At 39.1% G+C, this 13,686-nt stretch overlaps 1 non-coding gene across 1 annotated transcript; it reads left to right on the plus strand.

Annotated features, from left to right (window-relative positions):
- Nucleotides 1-13,087: 13,087 nt before the first annotated feature.
- Nucleotides 13,088-13,191, plus strand: LOC114505811. The gene has a single exon (XR_003685281.1). It is a non-coding gene; the product is annotated as a U6 spliceosomal RNA (small nuclear RNA).
- The last annotated feature ends 495 nt before the right edge of the window (nt 13,192-13,686 follow it).

Below are 13,686 nucleotides of genomic sequence, written 5' to 3' on the forward strand. Positions count from 1 at the left end.
CTAGTTCTGTGAAATATGCCATTGGCATCTTGATAGGAATTGCATTGAGTCTATAGATTGCTTTGAGTATTATGGACATTTTCATGATGTCCATAATAGCTAATTAACTAACAATTTTGTTAATTTTTCCTATTCATGAACCTGGTATGTGTTTCCACTCATCTTTAACTTCTTCAGTTTCTTTCTTCAGTGTCTTCCATTTTCCAAGTACAAGTCTTTTACATACTTGGTTAGCTTTATTCCTAGGTATTTTATGCTTTTGTAGCAATTGTGAATGGGGTTGTTTTCTTAATTTCCATTTTTGTTAGTTCAATATGACATATAGATATGCAACTGATTTCTGGATATTAATTTTGTATCCTGCTACTTTGCTAAATTCATTGATCAGTTTTAGTAGTTTTTTCATAGAGTTTTTGGGGTTCTCTATGTACAGTATCATGTTATCTGCAAATAATGACAGTTCTACCTCTTCCTCTCCAATATGGATACCTATTTATTTATGTATTTATTTATTTTTATTGCTGCTCAAGTACAGTTGTCTCCATATTCACCCCCCACCCACACCACCACACCCATACTGGCCTCTCACCCTTGAACCTACCCCTTTTGGCTTTGTCTGTGGGTCCTTTATACATGTTCCTTGACGGCCCTTCCTCTATTTTCCTCCATTATCCCTTGCCCCCTCCCCTCTGGTTACTGTCAGTTTGTTCTTTATTTCAGTGTCTCTGGTTTTATTTTGCTTGCTTGTTTGTTTTATTTATTAGGTTCCACTTATAGGTGAGATCACATGGTATTTGTCTTTCACTGCCTGGCTTATTTCACTTAGTATAATGCTCTCCAGTTCCATCCATGCTTTTGTGAAGGGTAGGAGCTCCTTCTTTCTTTCTGGTGCATAGTATTCCATTGGATAAATGTAGCATAGTTTTTTAATCCACTCATTTACTCAGAGGCACTTAGGCTGTTTCTAGCATTTGGCTACTGTAAATTGTGCTGCTATGAACATTGGAGTGCATAGGTTATTTTGAATTGGTGTTTCGAGATTTTTAGGATATAATCCTAGCAGTGGAATTGCTGAATCAAAAGTCATTTCCATTTTTTGAGGAAATTCCACACTGTTTTCCACAGTGGCTGCATGAGTCTGCATTTCCACCAACAATGCACTAGGGTTCCCTTTTCTCCACAACCTCTCTAGCACTTGTTGTTTGTTGATTTGTTTATCATGGCCATTCTGATTGGTATGAAGTGGTATCTCATTGTTGTTTTAATTTGCAACTCTCTCATGGCTAGTAATATTGAGCATCCTTTTGTATGTCTATGGGCCTTCTGTATGTCCTCCTTGGAGAAGTGTCTGTTCAGGTCCTTTGTTCATTTTTTAATTGGGTTGTTTGTCTTCCTGGAGTGGAGTAGTGTGAGTGCTTTATATATTTTGGAGATCAAACCCTTGTCCATGGTATCATTTGCAGATGTATTTTCCCCTAAATTTGGTTCATTTTTCATTTTACTGTTTTTTATTTAGCTGTGAAAAAGCTATTTATTTTGATGAGGTCTCATTTGTTTATTATTCCCTTTATGTCCCTTGCTCTAGGGGATATATCAGTGAAAATAATGGTGCATGGAATATTTGAGATTTTCCTGCCTATGTTCTTCTCTAAGATTTCTATGGTGTCACAACTCATATTCAAGGCCTTTATTGACCTTGAAGTTATTTCTGTGTATGATGTAAGTTGGTGATGAACTTTCATTTTTTTGCATGAACCTGTCCAGGTGTCCCAACACCATTTGTTGAAGAGGCTATTTTTACTCCATTTTATGTTTTACTAATTGAACACAGAGACTTGGATTTATTTCTGGGCTCTCTATTCTGTCCCCTTGGTCTATGTGTTTGTTCTTATGCCAGTAGCATACTCTTTTGATTAGAGTGGCCTTGTAATATAGTTTGATGTCATGTATGGTGATCCCTCCTACTTTGTTCTTCTTTCTCAGGATTGCTGTGGCTATTCAGGGTCATTTATAGTTCCATATAAATTTTTGAAATGTTCGTTCTATATCTGTGAAATATGTCATTTGTATTTTAATAGCGATTGTATTGAATGTATAAATTGCTTTGTCTCTTATGGATATTTTGATGATGTTAATTCTTCCAATCCATGAACACATTATAAACTTCCATTTTTTGTGTGTCTTCCTTAATTTCTGTCTTTAGTGTTGTATAGTTTTCTCAGTATAGGTCTTTTACCTCCTTGGTTAGGTTTATTCCTAGGTACTTTATTTTTCTTGTTGCTATAGCAAATGAGATTCCCCCCCGCCCCGATTTCTGTTTCTGATGTTTCATTTTTGGTTTCAAAAAATGCCTTCAATTTCTGAATATTGACTTTAATCCTGTTGTTTTGCCAAATTCACTTATTAGGTCAAGTAGTTTTTTTTGTGGAGTGTACAGTATTGTATCTTCTGCAAACAGTGACAGTTTTACTTCTTCCTTTCCATTTTGGATGCCTTTTATTTCTTTTTCTTATCTGATCACTGTGGCTAGGACTTCCAATACTATGTTGAATAGAAGTGGTAAAAGCAGATATCCTTGTCTTGTTCGTGACCTTAGTGGGAAAGCTTTTAGTTTTTTGAGTATGTTGGTTCTAGGTTTCTCATATATAGCCTTTATTTTTTTAAGATTTTAGTTATTTATTTTTAGAAAGAGTGGGAGGGAGAAAGAGAGGGAGAGAAGCATAAATGTACAAGAGATACATTGATTGGTTGCCTCTCGCACACACCCAACTGGGGACCTGGCCTACAACCTATGCCTTGACTGAGAATGCAACCAGAGACCTTTTGGCTCTCAGGCCAGCACTCAGTCCACTGAGCTACACCAGACAGGGCTCATGTATAGCCTTTATTATGTTGAGGTTTGCTCACTCTACTCCCACTTTGCTGAGTGTTTTTATCATAAAAAGATGCTGTACCTTATCAAATGCTTTTTCCACATCTATTGATATGATCATGTAATTTTTGTCTTTCCTTTTGTTTATGTGGAGTGTTACGTTTATTGGTTTGTGAATATGGTACCATCCTTGCATCCCTGGGATGAATCCCACTTAATCATGGTGTATGCTCTTTTAAATGTATTGCTGGATGCTGTTTGCCAATATTTTGTTGAGGATTTTAGTGTCTATGTTCATCAGTAATATTGGTGTGTAGTTTTCTTTCTTTGTTGTGTCTTTATCTGGTTTTGGCATTAGGATGATTCTGGCTTCATAAAAAGAGTTTCGGAGTCTTCCCTCTTCTTGGATTTTTTGGAGTAGTCTGAGAAGGATAGGGGTTAGCTTTTCCTTAAATATTTTGTAAAATTCTCTTGTGAAACTGTCCAGTCCAGGGCTTTTGTGTGCTGGGAGTTTTTTGATTACTGCTTTGAATTCATCAGCTGTTATTGGTCTGTTCAGGCTTTCTGCTTCTTCTTCATTCAGTTTTAGGAGATTATATTTTTCTAGAAATTTGTCCATTTCACCATGCTTTTCAAATTTCTTGCCATATAGTTTTTTGTAATAATTTCTTACAATTCTTTGTATTCCTGTGGTATCAGTTGTAATGTCTCCTCTTTCATTTCTGATTTTGTTTGGGTCCTCTCTCTGTTGTTTTGATGTGTCTGGTTAAAGGCTTGTTGATTTTGTTTACCTTTTCGAAGCTCCTGGATTTACTGATCCTTTGGATTGTTCTTTGAGTCTTCATGTCATTTAATTCTGCTCTGATGTTGATTATTTCCTTCCTTCCACTCACTGTGGGCTTTTATTGTTGTTGTTGTTCCTCCAGTTCTTGTAGATGTAGGGTTAGGTCGTTTATTTGAAATATTTCTATCTTTTTTAGGTGGGCTATGAATTTCCCTCTTCAGACTACCTTTGCTGTGTCCCATAAGTTTGGGGCTATACCGTATTCAGTTTCATTTGTTTCCAGAAACTTTTTGATTTCTTACTTGATCTCATTCTTAACCCATTCATTGTTTAATAGCATGCTATTCAATCTCCATGAATTTGAGTGTTTTTGAGTTTTTTCCTTGAGGTTGTTTTCTAGTTTCAGGCTGTTTTGGTGCTGATATGATTTCAATTTTCTTGAATTTGTTGAGGCTTGTTTTGTGTCCTGTCATGTGGTCTATCTTTGAAAATGTTCCATGTGCATTTGAAAAAAATGTGTATTTTGCTTCTTTGGGATGAAAGGCTCTATATATATCAGTTAAGTCCATTTGATCTAGGGCATTGTTCAATGCTGCAATATCCTTGTTGATGTTTTGTTTGGAAGATCTACTCATTCTTGACTGCAGAGTGTTAAAATCCTCTAGTATAAGCATGTTGCTGTCTATATGTTTCTTGAAGTCCTCCAATATATATTTTTCTTATATATTTGGATGCATATATGTTTACAATATTTATGCCTTCTTATGGATTCTTCCCTTGAGTATTATGAAGTATCCTTCAGCGTCTGTTTTTATGTCTTTTTTTTTTTAGTCTATTTTGTCTGATATAAGTAATACTACCCCAGCTTTTTTTTTCCTATCCATTTGCTTGGAATATTTTTTTCCAGCTCTTCACTCTCAGTCTGTGTAGGTCTTTTGTTCTGAAGTGGGTCTCTTGTAGGCAGCATATGACTGGGTCATATTTTCCTATCCACTCAGCTACCCTATCTCTTTTGATTGGAGTATTGAATCCATTTATATGTAAGGTTATTACTGATAGGTACTTACTCATTTCCCCACTTTGTACCTGTGTTCCTATCTCTCTCTCTGTCAGTCTTTTTCTTCCTCTTCTTATAGCAGTCCCTTCAGCATATCTTGCAGTGCTGGTTTGGTGGAGGTGTATTTTTTTCAGCCTTCTTTTCTCTGGGAAACTCCTTTTTTGTCTTCCACTTTAATTGAGAGCCTAACTGGGTAGTCTTGGCTGTAGGCCTCTGCTTTCCATTGCTTGGAATATTTCTTGCAATTCTCTAGTAGCTTGCAGTGTTTCTGTTGAGAAATCAGCTGCTAGCCTTAACAGAGCTCCTTTGTATGTTACTTCTTGTTTTTCCCTTGCTAGTTTTAAGATTCTCTCTTTGTCTTTAAAACTTGTCATTTTCATTATGATGTATCTTGGAGTAGACCTCTTTGGGTGGGAATCTCTGTGCTTCCTGAATGTGCATGGTGTTCCCCCTCTCTAAGTTTGGAAAGTTATCTGTCATTATTTTTTCAAACACAGTTTCTACCCCTTGCTCCTTTTCTTCTCTATGTCTGATAGTTTGCTTGCCTCCATTTCATTTAGCTCTTTTAGCAGGGAGTCTTCCATTCCTTTTGATTGCAGGTACTTTCTTTGTCTCCCCATTTTAGGTGAGTCTTTTTTGTTTGTTTCTACAATTCCAGATGTTCTGCTTTGCTAGCTGTCTTTGTAGTGTGAACTCGTATGGGAGGAGTTCTGTGGGACTCACTGGTATAGTCTCTTTGATCTTGTCTGGATGCTCTAGGATTTCCCTTTCTTCTGTTTGTGTGGGATCCTTTGTTGTACTTGGGCTTTACCTGTTGGTGGCTCCTTTGTTGATGGGTCCTCTCCTCCAGCAGGTTTACTGATATTCAGAACTCCCACCTTATATTGTATGTAATCAGGGACTGGGAAAAGGTGAAATGGATTAAGACTGCTGGAGAATATTTTATGGGATTTAAAGTACCAACAAATAGACAACAAATAGGAGAACCTTTGGAGAAGTACAGCAATAACCATGATATTTTGCCCAACTAGCCACTTTTTATAAAAGGTGAAAAAGAGGTAAGACTCTTGTTAGAGGGGAAAAAGAATGTTAGCTGGCTCCAGAAAGCAGAGTGCTTATGCTAGGTTAGATGGTGAGATATAGTGAGAGTAAGGGATAGCAAATTTGTGTAGTGCATGAAAAAAAAACAAAGTTAACCGCAACAGTAATAAAGCTCAGGAAAAGAGTGAAATGGATGAAGACCAGGAAAGGGTGCTGTGTGGGAATTGAAACAACAATAACATGACAAGAAATATATGATCTGAATAAAAAGAATAAAAAGTAAAGGACCAAGAATAGTGTGTTATTGGAATATGAGTGAAGTGAAGGAAGACAAATTAAAATGCAATATGAAAGGGGGAACAAAGAAAACCAGTGAAACAATGAAATCAAACAAAACAAAGAAAACTAAACAGAAGGATGCAAAATAAAATAATAATAATAACAACAATAAAAATAAAAAGTAGAAAATAAAATGCAAGTTCTGTAGGACAATAGCAAAGTGAATTTTGTCTCAAATGTTGGCATTAGCCCTCTGATCTCTCTCTGGATCCATCTTTGATCCTTTCACAGCTCCAGGTCTTATTGTCTTACACTTGGAGGAAAAAAAAAGCCTCCTGCTGACTTTGAACCCACCAAGTGGGTTCTTCTGGTCTTCCTGGATGCTGCAGGCAGGAAGGGGCTCAGCTCCATTTTTTTTCCTTTCCTGTGGGTCTGTGTTGGGGGCTCGGTCTAGGCTACAATATTCACAGATGTCCAGCCCCCACTGTCCATATGCACCATGCTGGCACCTTTAATCCACCTCATTGTGCCACCCTTTGATTAGCCCCTGAGGTGTACTGAGTGGGAGCAACCCTTCTCCCTCTTTGCTGTCCTGGGCACTGTGTCTGAAAAGTCCCTTCAGGGCAGTTTAGTTCCTTTATTAAATTAAGTCTCTCTTGGGACTGCTACCACTCTGAGGCCCTGCTTCCCCACTTTGATCAGTCCATGAGGCACCATGATTTGCAGCAAATTGTGTCCGTCTCCCTCCCTCTTCACTGGCCTGACTGCAACACACCAGTGTTCCTTGCCCAGTGACTGAGAGCCTTTTTTATGAATAAATTCCCTTTGGTTGCAGCTTGCCATTCTTAACAAGCACCAGGCTTTCAAAACAGCCCAACTCTCTGACCAGTCCTGAGACTATCTGGGTCAGGGTCAGTCACAGCCTAATTCTTCTCCCACCTCCAGGTGTCCCTTGGCTTCTCAGTTTCTCTGGTACTGCCCCAACCGGTGACCATAGTCCCAGCTGGGGGACACCACCTCTGTGTGTCTCCCACTGCTTCTTTATCCCCTGCAGTGACTTCAAGCATCCAGGTTTCTCCTGGCGCAGTACTGGCTTCCTTGCTCTGGGAGCAGAAGGAGCTGCAAAGTTATGATTGCTGATCCAGTTCTCCTCCAAATCTGTGGCAGCCATTGTATCTGGGCAGGCCCCAGGGACCTTCCCATCACCCTATGCAATCTCCTCACCATCTGTTTTTATTTTTATTTATTTTTTTATTTTTTAAAATATATTTTATTGATTATGCTATTACAGTTGTCCCATTCCCCCCCTTCATTCCCCTCCACCCTGCTCAACCCCTCCCACTTGCATTATCCCCCCACCCAGCATGGATCACGTATATAAGTTCTTTGGCTTCTACATTTCCTATACTATTCTTAACCTCCCCCTGTCTATCTTCTACCTACCATTTATGCTACTTATTCTCTATACCTTTTCCCCCTCTCTCCCTACCCACTCCCCTGCTGATAACCCTCCGTGTGATCTCCATTTCTATGATTCTGTTCCTGTTCTACTTGTTTGCTTAATTTGTTTTTGTTTTGGCTTTTGCTTTAGGTTCAGTTGTTAATAACTGAGTGTATTGTCATTTTACTGTTCACATTTTTATCTTCTTTTTCTTAGATAAGTCCATTTCACATTTCATATAATAAAGGCTTGGTGATGATGAACTTCTTTAACTTGACCTTATCTGGGAAGCACTTTATCTGTCCTCCCATTCTAAATCATAGCTTTGCTGGAAAGAGTAATATTGGATGTAGGTCCTTGCTTTTCATGACTTTAAAGACTTCTTTCCAGTCCCTTCTTGCCTGTAAGGTTTCTTTTGAGAAATCAGCTGACAGTCTTATGGGAACTCCTTTGCAGATGTCTGTCTCCTTTTCTCTTGCTGCTTTTAGGATTCCCTCCTTATCTTTAATTTTGGCTAATGTAAATATGATGTGCCTTGGTGTGTTCCTCCTTGGGTCCAACTTCTTTGGGACTCTCTGAGCTTCCTAGACTCCTGGAAGTCTATTTCCTTTGACAGATTGGGGAAGTTCTCTTTTATTATTTGTTCAAATAAATTTTCAATTTCTTGCTCTTCCTCTTCTCCTTCCGCACCCCTATGATTCGGATACTGGAACATTTAAAGATGTCCTGGAGGTTTCTAAGCCTCTCCTCATTTTTTAAATTCTTGTTTCTTCATTCTTTTCTGGTTGAATGTTTCTTTCTTCCTTCTGGTCCACACCATTGCTTTGAGTCCTAGTTTCCTTCCTGTCACTGTTGGTTCTCTATACATTTTCCTTTATTTCACTTAGCATAGCCTTCATTTTTTTAAATCTAATTTGTGACCATATTCAACCAATTCTGTGAGTGTCCTGATTACTAGTGTTTTGAACTCTGCATCTGATAGGTTGGCTATCTCTTTGTCGCTTAATTTGTATTTTTTCTGGAGCTTTGATCTGTTCCTTCATTTGGGCCTTTTTTTTTTTTTTTTTTTTGTCTCGGCATGCCTGTTACGTAGTAAGGGGCAAAGCCTTAGGGGTTCGCCAGGGCAGGTCAACCCACATCACTGCATTTTGATGTTGTATGTGGGGGAGGGGCTTGAGAGGGAACAAAGCCACTTGCTCCCCTCTTTGCAGGTTTTCAGTCACTTCATCCACTAACCTCAATCAAATTGGATCCTTCTGGTGCTCATTCCTGGGTGGGTGGGTTTGTATATGTTCTAGGTCCTTGTGGGTTTCTTCAATGAACTCTCCTGTGAGGTTGGGAGTTTCTTCCGCTGCCACCTCAATCCCCACAGGTGTTTTCAATCAGAGGTTTTGAGGCTTTCTTTCCCCTGAGCTGGAACCCTGGGTTGTGCAGTCTGTCTGACTTCCCAGTTGTTCCTCCCAGTTTATCTGCAGGTGAATGTTGGACCACCCAGTCTGAAATCTGCTGCCTCACCAGGTCCGCAGCTGCCACCTTGCCCACCAGCCGCAGCCTTGCTTTGAGCCCTCTCTGCCCAGCTGCCCATCTCCACCCCTCCTACCAGTCTAGATGAATGTTTCTTAACTCCTTGGTTGAGAGACTTCCATAAAGCTCAATTTTCTGTCAGTTCTGGTTGTTTTTTGTTTTTAAATTTGTTGTTGCCCTTCTTTTGGTTGTGCAAGGAGGCACACTATGTCTTCTATGCCTCCATCTTGGGCGGAAGTCTTTATTTTTACTTGTTTTTTAAAAGATTATTTATTTATTTATTTATTTTGAGAGAGATGGGAAGGGAAGGAGAAAGAGAGTGAGAGAAACATCAATGTGTAGTCACCTCTCATGCACCCCCATTGGGGGACCTGGCCTGCAACCCAGGCATGTGCCCTGACTGGGAATCCAGCTGGCAACCTTCTGGTTTGCAGACCAGTGCTCAGTCCACTGAGTCTCACTAGCCAGGGCCTTACCATCTGTTTTCAAGTGTTCTATACAATCTTTGGCTTCCAAACTGCATACAAGCTGGGATTCCATTGGCTGTTCAGTCTGTTCTTTAGAACATCAGCTAGGTGTCCCAGTTCTGTGCATGAGTAAGTGGGTTCAGCTCCCACTTCCCTCACCACCATCCTGAGTCCAATATGGATGCCTTTTATTTCTTCTTCTCTGATTGTATGTTTCTAGGAATTCACTGATTTCATCCATCTTATCCAGTTTGTTGGTATACAGTTGTTCATAATATTTCCTAACAATACTATGTATTTCTGTGGTGTCAGTTGTTATTTCTCCTCTTTCATTTCTGATTTCATTTATCTGGGTCCTTTTCCTTTTTTTTCTTAATGATTCTGGCTAAAGGTTTGTCAATCTTGTTTATCTTTCCAAAGAACTAGCTCTTGGATTCATTGATCTTTTGCGTAATTTTTTAGAACCTATTTCATTTATTTTTGCTCTGATCTTTATTATTTCCTTCCTTCTACTCACTTTGGGCTTTGTTTGTTGTTCTTTTTCAAGTTCCTTTAAGTGTGAGGTTAAATTGTTTATTTGAGCTTTTTCTTTTCTTTCTTTCTTTTTCTTTTTCTTTTTTTTTTTTTTTTTAGATAGGCCTATAATGCTATGAATTTCCCTCTTAGGATCACTTTCCCAGTGTCCCACGGATTTTTGGATTGTTGTGTTCTCATTTTCATTTGTTTCAAGGTATCTTTTGATTTCTTCCTTGATATCATTGTTGATGCATTCATTGTTTAATGACATGTTCTTTAGCTTCCATGTCTTTCAGTGTTTTTCAGTGTTCTTCTTGCGATTGATTTCTAGTTTCATAGCATTGTGGTCAGACAAAATGCTACATATTATTTCAACCTTCTTAAATTTATTGAGACTTGTACTGTGTTCCAATATGTGGTCTGTCCTAGAAAATGTTCCAAGTGCTCTTGAAAAGTATTTATATTCTGCTGCTTTGGGATGAAATGCTCTGAAGACATCAATTAAATCTATTTGATCTCATTTAAGGGTGCTGTCTCCTTGTTGATTTCCTGTCTGGAAGATCTATCCATTGAAGTCAATGTGGTGTTAAAATTTTGGACTATGACTGTATTTCTGCTGAGCTCTCCCTTTATGTCCATCAAGATTGGTTTCACATAACTTCCAGCCAAGATGGAGGCATAACTAGATACACATTGCTTCCTTATACAACCAAAAGAACAACAGATTTAAGAACAAAAAACAACCAGAACTGCCAGATAATTGAACTGTATGGAAGTCTGACATCCAAGGAGTTAAAGAAGAAACATTCATTCACACTGATAGGAAGGGCAGAGATGGGCAGCTGTGGTGGAGAGGACATGCAGCAAGGCAGCAACTGGAGGACCTGGGCAAGTGAGGCAGTGACTGGTGGAGTGAGTGGACCCACATTGGGTCCAGATAATGTTTGGCATTAAAAGGACATAAGGCCTCTAATGAAAATTACAATTTGTCCAAATTCAGTTCCATATTTGAGACATCTGATATGGGAACCAGAATTACCTGGATACAGATAAGCTTCAAGGTGTCCTAACTTTCCTAAAGCCCCAAACTAAACATCAATTGTGATCATTTCTTGGGCTAGCTGGCTATTGCTGAAATTGGATCCCAAATCTCTCTGTTATGGCAAAACCTCTGTATGTTTTACTAAGGAATGATACTCCTGACACAATATTTGGGAAGAATGGAATGCTATAGCCTTTAAAGCCTTAATGGAAAGTTTAATAAACTCACCTGCCCCTAGACATCCCAATGATCATATTCCCTTTTTCCTTTAGTGTATGGAAAGGAAGGGAATGTCCCGTCACTGGTCCCATCACTGAACCTTTCCATTGTAGACAAACCTCTTCTGTGGTTCAAGTCCCTACCTGGGGATCTCTGCTCAAAGTCCATAGTGATCTGGGGGCCTATCTTACTGGTCAGATGCTTCAATAAGCCTGTGCTGTTTGGCCAGTTTTACAACATTTTCACTGCATTTATCATCCTCAATCCTCAGCTTTACTCAAATGTACTAACGGCATTATTAAGATTCAATTGACAAAATTTGTAGAAACCCTCCAAATACCTTGGCCAAATGCATTGCCATTGGTTCTTTTAAAACTCAGATCCACTGTCTTTGGAGCTCATAAACTCTCACCTTTTGAGATAATTACAGGATGCCTGATGTATCTGGCTCCTGCTGCTTTCAGTCCACACTTGAAAAAGGGAGACATACTTCAGTATTTTAATGCCCAATTGACTCTATTGAAAATCACCATGCTTTTGTAGAGCAATCTTTTCACAGTGCCCTCCAAGGAAATGAAAACCCCAAACATCATTCTCTGCAACCTGGATATTTTGCTTACTGGAAAAGATACCTTGAAAATACTCCCTCCAGCCTTGCTGGAAGGGCCTTTATCAGGTACTATTGACTAACTCTGTGCTGCTAAACTCCAGGGAGTAGACTTTTGGATGCATGTGTCACATCTAAAAAAGGCACCAAACCCTGACTAGAACTATACACAATTTGGTGATCTGAAACTAAAGCTGTCAAAAATCAAAGTAGGCAATCTCTGGAGAGAACTTTCCCAAAATTACTAGGCCAGGCATGCACAACTGCCAGTAGCCATGGGGCATCAGGATCCTAGCAAGAGGGTCTTTTCAGGGGTGCAAAACCCCTAGCAAGAGGGTTTTTTCAGGGACATGAGATATGGGACATGGTGCAGGAGACTAATGGGAACATGGACTCAATGGGTAAGAACTTATTTTCCAGGTAGAAAATTGTGCCATTTCTCACCATAATCCTGTCCCTTTGACACCCACTTCTCTAGTATAAGCTCTGAATTTTGCCAAGAAGCCTATATGGGAAGCGCCCCTGCAGCTAAAGTCCCCTTGCCTAGGATCAATTCCATGTCTGCCATGTGGCCCAGTAGCTTCGGACTCAAGCCTCAGTTACCAGAGCATCAGCTAAGGAGGCTGCTCTGTGGTGGACTTCCTAATGCCAAACAAGTAGAATCCAGTGACCCCCACCCCCAACACACACACACACACACACACACACACACACACACACACACACACACACAAACTCACAACATCCCAGGATACTGTGCTTGCTCTAAGTTTTTGACTCCTGGTAATTTCAACATACTTGTTCATTTGAATTCTCTTATACATAAAGAATGATAAAGAATATTCTTCTTTATTAGTATCTTTAGAGTCTTGCCGAAAGAAAATAGTGCGATTAATCTGTTGTACTCTATTTGGAGTATGTTATTTCATTATTTGTCTTATTAAGAAATATTATCTTGATTGCTTCTGGGTTGTGAAATTCCCACAGCATATTTGTGCTAAATAAATTGCTGGGATTCAAGAAGAATTTTTAGATTAGCAAAGAGTCATTGCCCAAACCAGAACTCTCTAACAGTCCTCACAAATTCTCAGTATTTATAGTCTAATGTCCTGTAGCTGCTCCACATGTTCTTACTGATGAGCCCCAACAGGGCCCGTCAGCTGCTGGGGCTGCTAACTGCTTCTCAACAACAGGTGTAGTGACATAACTTATTTCATGCTACAAGAAAGTAACTTTTCATGCTCGCTTTGGCAGCACATATACTAAAATTGGAATGATATAAAGATTAGCATGGCCCCTGTGCAAGGATGACACGCAAATTCGTGAAGCATTCCATATTTTTACAAAAACTAGGGGGAGGGTGGTAATGGGAGGGAAGTGGGGAGGGTTGCGTGGGTGGGTTGGAATGGGAGTAAAAGGGAGAAAACTACTTGAACAATGATTAAAATAAAAAAATTAAAAAAACTTTTTTCTTTGTCATAAACAAGTGGATTAAAACTACTTAAGTCACAAACAAGTTAGAAATCATGTTAAATCTATAAATCACAATATGGACTATTTTTGACCAAATGGTTCAACACTAGGTGAACATTGATAATTTGGAGACACTGGTATACTCCAGTTCTTAGAAAAATAACTCATCCAGAGGACAACGCTAAACATTACAGGGGATGTAAGATAAAAGAAGGTCCCTGTTTCCGAGGGAAGCATAATGTAGTATAAACAGCACAGGATATGACAAGAGACCTAAATTCCTGTCTAAAATCTGTCGCTGGTTATGTCCTACATCTCATATACATCATTTATATGCCAAAGAGGAATATAAATGGAACCTATA

Source organism: Phyllostomus discolor, chromosome X (assembly GCF_004126475.2).
Source record: "Phyllostomus discolor isolate MPI-MPIP mPhyDis1 chromosome X, mPhyDis1.pri.v3, whole genome shotgun sequence".
NCBI lineage: Eukaryota > Metazoa > Chordata > Mammalia > Chiroptera > Phyllostomidae > Phyllostomus > Phyllostomus discolor.